The sequence below is a fragment of the Manacus vitellinus genome, unplaced genomic scaffold, assembly GCF_001715985.3.
Source record: "Manacus vitellinus isolate BGI_N305 unplaced genomic scaffold, ASM171598v3 scaffold_27_pilon, whole genome shotgun sequence".
Taxonomy (NCBI): Eukaryota; Metazoa; Chordata; class Aves; order Passeriformes; family Pipridae; genus Manacus; species Manacus vitellinus.
The window spans coordinates 5,972,839-5,979,402 of NW_021940039.1; positions in this window are offsets into that span (position 1 = coordinate 5,972,839).

Sequence of the window (6,564 nt, forward strand, 5' to 3'; positions counted from 1 at the left end):
CAGGTCGCCCCTGCCTGCAGCACCTCCATCCCTCATTCCCCGCACAGAGGCGGGAGTGAGGTCCCCTGTCCCTCGGGAGGGCTGGGAGGGGATGGACACCATCTGCCCAGGGCTGGGCAGGGAGCGGAATAAACGGCTGCAGAGGGGGAGCAGATGGCATCCAACAGCGTGGGCTTTCTGCTCTTTGTGTTTTTTAAAATAGTCCAGGGGAATCTTTGGTAACCATCTCGCCAAGGAGATGGAAAAAACCCAACGCAGCCTCTGGCCATTCACTGTGGTCACATCTTGGCAAACCTGCCATGAGAACCTGGAAGAAAACAAACAGGGACTTTTGCAATATTGCTCTGTGCTGTAGCCTGAGATGACTTTTGTAACAGGTCCATCCCTTTTTCCCTTTTTTTTTTTGGCATGGGGGGGTGGTTGCAGCAAAACCTTTCCTGCAGCACCTGTTTTCCATAAGAAAATTAATTTTAAGCATGTTCAGTACACACAGCCTCTGTATGAAAATGTACTGTGACTGTCATTTCTTCTTATACTAAACCTCACAAGGGTAAAGATGTGTTTCTGCTTTTTGCTATTCCAGAGAATCCATCCTGAAATAATTTACTTTATAGTCTAATTATTCATGCCAATAAAGACTACTTGATTCATGAAAGGCCTTGGAATTGATTTTTAGCTGAAAGCATTGTAAGCTGAACACAGACAGTTACTGGTGATATACAGTTAGCATTAATAATTTTCAATGCAGCAGCATATGTTGATTTTTCCTTTGGGCCTTTTTATACCATCCTGATTTTACAATAATCAATTTGGAGATGACCATCCATATTAATTAATGATGGGCCCTGTTCATGCCCAGAGTCCTTTACCAGGTCACAGCTGTCTGCACACAGAGAAAATGCTCTCCTGTTAAGCATGAAAGCTGAAATGTCATCCCAGGGAACACACACACAGAGCAGAAAACATGCATGGAGTCTCTTTCAAATCATTTTGCATAATTGATCCTCTACCCCTGTAATGGTACTGTCAGAGCAGCCACTGGCCTGGCTGGTTTGGAGCAGTGGGGGAAAGGGTTAATCCTGTACTTCCAGTCCATATAACATGAGCCAGACCTGGGAAAGACAGAATTCCCGTATAGATAAACGTTAATCTGCAATTAGTGTCTTGCGTTTTTAATTCTACAACTGAAGTTCTTGTGTTCTATATATGTTTAACATTTGGAAATCTACAAAGCACCACGTCAATAAAAGATGCAGGTGACTAAGTCTATGGTTTCTTTACCGTTAGATGTTATATTCTGACATAGTCTAGAGGCTCCCCTCATAGTCTGGGCTTTTCTCTCTGAGTTCCTGTATAGAAATCATTAAATAAACAACCTTTTTGAATTTATGAACAATGCAGAGATCTACTGCACTGAACACAAATCTGGACATGAATTTAGTTCTGTGCCTGCACAACACAAGCCAGGATTAGGGCTGTGGGAAGCACAGATGTCCTGTTTCATCAACCTACAACCCAAAGATTGATCTTCAGAGATGCCTTTATGTGCCAGACATGAACATCACACCTACCAGAGATGGTTTAACTGAATCCAGGAGAGAAGGTTCCAGATTCAGCTAATCACACTGTTCAGTCTGAAAGTCACAGAGATGTAGGGTAACTGCAGAAAATCGAGTTAGGATCACTTCTTTCTCTACAGGCAGCAAAACAGCGTGTCATAAGTTGACAGCCAAAGGGGACTGTCAGTGCCCACTGAGCATTGGTACACACACCTTGACCTCCCATCTCCTTTTTTTTTTCATGCAAGAAACATCTCCCTTTCAATTATTAAGCAGCTCACTGTGCAGTGGTAAATACAGGTCATAATGTGAGAATACACAGAAGCTCAAAAACATAGAGCCACAATGCAGGTCAGACACGATCACTCAATAACAACCCAGGTATCCTTGAGGCTTGGGCTGCACAAACACTGTGCCTTATTGACTATGGGAATGAATGAAACAGGATAAGAATTGGAAGTTCAAGGTTAGAGAATGATCCAGGAAGTGTCCTGCAATACAGAGATTGTCATCAGTGGAGCTGCAGGTCATAACTATAAGGCAACCTGCACTACACCTCTGTGTGATTGGATCAGGGTTATGAAATTCCTTGGCAGATAAGAGGACAGACCATATGAAAGCTTTTAATTCAGGAGCTGGATTGTATTATATAGCCAAGTTTTTGCTGGGCCATATAAATTTGCTCCAGGGACCAGATGAGGCATGCAGATAACCAGAGATTTCTAATTTCCAGCACATGACTGCATTGTGCAGTTGTATGTTTTAATTTTGGCTTTTGCAACCCTTGGTAAAGCCACATTGCTTTTGAAAATCCAAGTGTTTCTCAGTGCCTCTGACAGCACCAACATACTGCAGTACCCACAATTTCCTCTGCAATCTGCAAGGATGGAGTTATTACTCATCCATTTCACCAGGATATAACTAGTTCTCACCATAATATATTTAAGCTTCCCAAACTTATTGGAGAAAAAACATATGGAGCTTCAAAGTACTTTTTTCTTCTGGTTTTGGGGCCTGTCTATTGAAAGAGTGGGCCAAGTTTCACCAGCCTCACTCCCAACAGCTGATATTAGTTACTGGAATTATACTGTTTTCCATGCCTGTTTTATCTGGAGGAGGACTGGATTCACACACATGAAAGCAGTAGCACACAACATTTCAAACCCAAATGATCTGTGCATTAAGGGATGTTTGCACCCATTCCTTGTAGTATTGTTCTAGAAACCTATTCCTGGTATTTCTTGATCAGCAGGACAGGCCACAGGAGATAAAGATACAATTTTTTATATCCATTTTGCCACATGGTCAATCAGCTTCTACCAGTGATTTTCAGTTTCACAAGGTAAAATATCTGCCAGGAGCTATTTTGTGGCATCTTACTGGATGTGGAAAGCACAGAGAACTCAACCTTTTTGCTCTTAAAATATTAATTTCAACTCACATCCATTTTCAGATTCCATTTCTAATGGACTATAACATTCAGCTTATTTCTTTCCTTATGTATATTCTGGCTTCTATGGAGTCACATTAATGATAAAACTGTCTCAGTGTCTCATAAACTGAATTTACCTTCCTTTACCTCTTTTGGGGGGATTTACAGACTAGTTCAGCAAATTTCCTGTTTCAGAAGAGAAGGAAGCATTTCACCACATTATTCTACAAAGGAAAGCTTTATTTGAAAATCAAAAATTAAAGGCTTTCAAATAGCTTTTGCAATAAATAAAAAAATTAGAAATTAACTTCTCCTCTCTGAGCAACTCATACCACAAGAGATCAGTGATGTTACTATGGTACAATTGCTGCCATAGGAGCAATTAAGAAACCATTTAAGTATTGATTTTATAATTTCTATCTCTATAGGCAACTTTACATAGTCATGGAAATTCAAGAGGCTAATTTTAATTAAGATTTTTAACTTTTGGTCAGGTGTATCATGTGTTTGATATTAATACAGACAATGACAATGCTAGACCTGAGTCTTTGTCGAGCTTCCAACCTCTCCTTTTAAACGTTCCATTTAAATTCTTATCTGTGTTTATAAACATTTTTAGGAACCCAAAGGGCCACTTCTACACACTGTTCAGAACATTCACAGCTCTACCTGGAGTCAGCAGGAACAGTTTGCAGGTAAGTTAAAGAATCACAAAATAATTGTATTCCAAGGGTTTTTTTGCTTATTTTTTTTCTCTGAGGACTAAATGTGTTATTTTTGCAAGAGCAAGGAATGAAGGACAGAATCCAGCACTCAAATGTCTATTTCTAATTATGCTAACTAAACTGGGAGTTCTATTTGCATGAGGTGACAAAAATCAGCATACAGAACTGTCCTTACGTTGATAGCCATACATAGAAACACACATATGCTTGCCCACATGCATTTTTAAAGTACACTAAGAAATAATTATAGCATCTTGGGTGGGGGAAGAATCTTTCATCCTCCTTGTTTTTGTTTGCTCATATCATCAGTTTTTCTACCAAGGTAGAAAGAAATAGATTTTTTTCCTATTCATTCCAGTTTATAAAATCCCTTTTAATTCCACAGGCATTGCAGTTTTCCAGTATGTCCCATGAGGAATGATCGCATAGTTGTTTTTCCTCTTATATCTGCTGCATAAATCACAGGTAGGAGGTATCACAGAATCAAAAGGCACATCTACTGCTAACATCCTTGCAACTCTGTGGCAGGAGAGAAAATGGAAGGCTCTCGGAGTGATTCCGAGTGCCTGCAGTTCGCTTTTTCATCAATGGGAGGTGTAAGTTTCTAAAGCTTCAGAAAAATCCAAGCCTCGCTGTCTCAATACCCGAGTTCAGTGTCTGGGCTGAGCTACTGCAATTGCTGCAGAAGCGTTTAGACTTCACGGTATTAATGAGTTGTTGGAGGGTGACGCTGCAGGCAGACACTGATCTCATTTGCTTACAAACATCTCCGCAGGGCAGGGAAGCAGGAGCACATTCTGTGCATGTTTCAGTGTCACACTAATATTGATCATTTAAAGTTTGCAAATATTTCTGCAAGTTATTATTCCTTTTTTTTTCTGTCTACCTGGAGAGCATCCTGTTACCTCCCCCCATCCCTCCTGTCCAATTCTGCCCTTTAAGACCACAGTCAGTTAGATCAAGGACCACATTTCCCAAAAACCAAGTATGAACGTCACAGAAAAGTAAAACCAGATACCATCGAGAGAAATACCTGCAAAGAAGTCATTCAGGAGACTTAGTACTGTACCAGCTCCTTAACTAGCAACACAAACCCTATTTTCCCCCCTCAGTCTTCAATATCAGCTGTTGACATACTGTACTTTCAATAGTCTTTCACAAATACTTTTCAAAGCAAAAATATTAGTTCAATTTTAGCTTTCCAGAAGAACAGTGTAATATAAATTATTATTTCTGGAGTTGGTTCACTCAGAACAAAATACCTACCTAGAGTGCACTGGGACAAAGCTTAGGAGTCAACCTATGAGTGAAGGTCAGACCCAAAGACTCCCTAGGCATGAAGGGCTGCAAGCACCTTAGAGACAAGCACTTCTCCATCGTTCAGAAAGGAATGATGGTCCTGGGCTGAGTTTAAATAGAGCTCCTGGGCCCACAGGTGTGGGCAGAAGCCCCAGGTGAGGCTGGTCATGGCCACTGAGGGTTATTAGTACAGCTGGTAAATTGTGTGAGGTGATTGCAGTGATGGGACTGGGCAATCTTTCTCTGTATTGCAGTTGGTGAACTTCAGGTTACAGCAATCTCCGGGAAAAGGATAATTTTCTTCTTATGGTTCCTCAAATAATGTTACAAAGATGCTCATGGTCTGAAGTTCCCTGAGCATCAGCTCTGATCCAGGAAGGAAGGTGACATCATTATCTGAGCCTTTGATACTGTTCACTTTTCTTTTTGTGGTGACCTCTAACAAGGGGCAGCTAGCTACAGTGTTTTTTCTCCAGATTCCTTCAACATAAATTATCAGAATGGCTTCACAGATGCTCAAAGACTTTTGTCCACAGTCTACACTGAGTTTCTTAAGCTTGTTTTTCAAGATTTACTGGGAAATTTGCTGAGAGGAAAAAAATAGCATTGACAGCCCCCAAAAGAGCCCACGTGTGCCCTGCAGTGGTGTTACCCATACAGATGGAGCAGTTTATTTCCCTTCCTTCAGTGTTCTTACCTGCACATTTGTGATGTGTTCAGAGCATTTCCTTGGGCATCTTCACTGACACAGTGAGGCAACCCCTCAACATGGTTGTTCCAGTTTCTGTGTATGTCCAGGTAGGTATTTTTGCATGGATTCCATTTGATGGACACCTGCAAATATTCCTTATTATAACTAAAACGTTGCTGTTTGAAGCAAAACAGACAGCTCAAAATCTGTTGCAGTTTTTTTTTATTCCTTTCCCCCACCACCCCCAGCTCGCTCTGAGCTGTGAACAGGAGTACTGGGTAGCACGAACTGAGAGGTGTTTGAAATGCAGCACTCTCCATCCTCCTGACTCACCCTTAGCCATCGGCTGCTTTTCTGAGCACTTGTTTTCACTGCTATACTTTCAAATCAAATATGGCCTCGCATTATATTCTTATTAAAAACCAATCCCTTTAAAAAAAAAAAACGAAGCAAGCTGTTGCCTCTTTATTCTAGGCAAGTGATTAAAAAAAACCCCCAAAATCTGGGTACATAAAACGAAGCACCTGTTTGTGTTTCTGTAAAACAAACCTAGCAACAACAATCTACTGTTTGGCAGCTTTAAACAGAAACTGATGCATATTTCATCTGTGTTTGAATGAAGATGAAGCAGCAGAATCACGATATGGTTTGGGTTGGAAGGAACCTTAAATACCATCTCGTTCCACCCCCCTGCCATGGACCTTCCACTAGACCAGGTTGCTTGGAGTGTGACAGCGTTTTTGCAAACATCCAGTTTAATCATATCAGTAATTTCTTGTATTCTGGTAATTTATAAGTGCTATTCTCACACAAAGCCCTCCCATGCAGGTGCATCAGGCCGAATTCTCAGTTACTGTG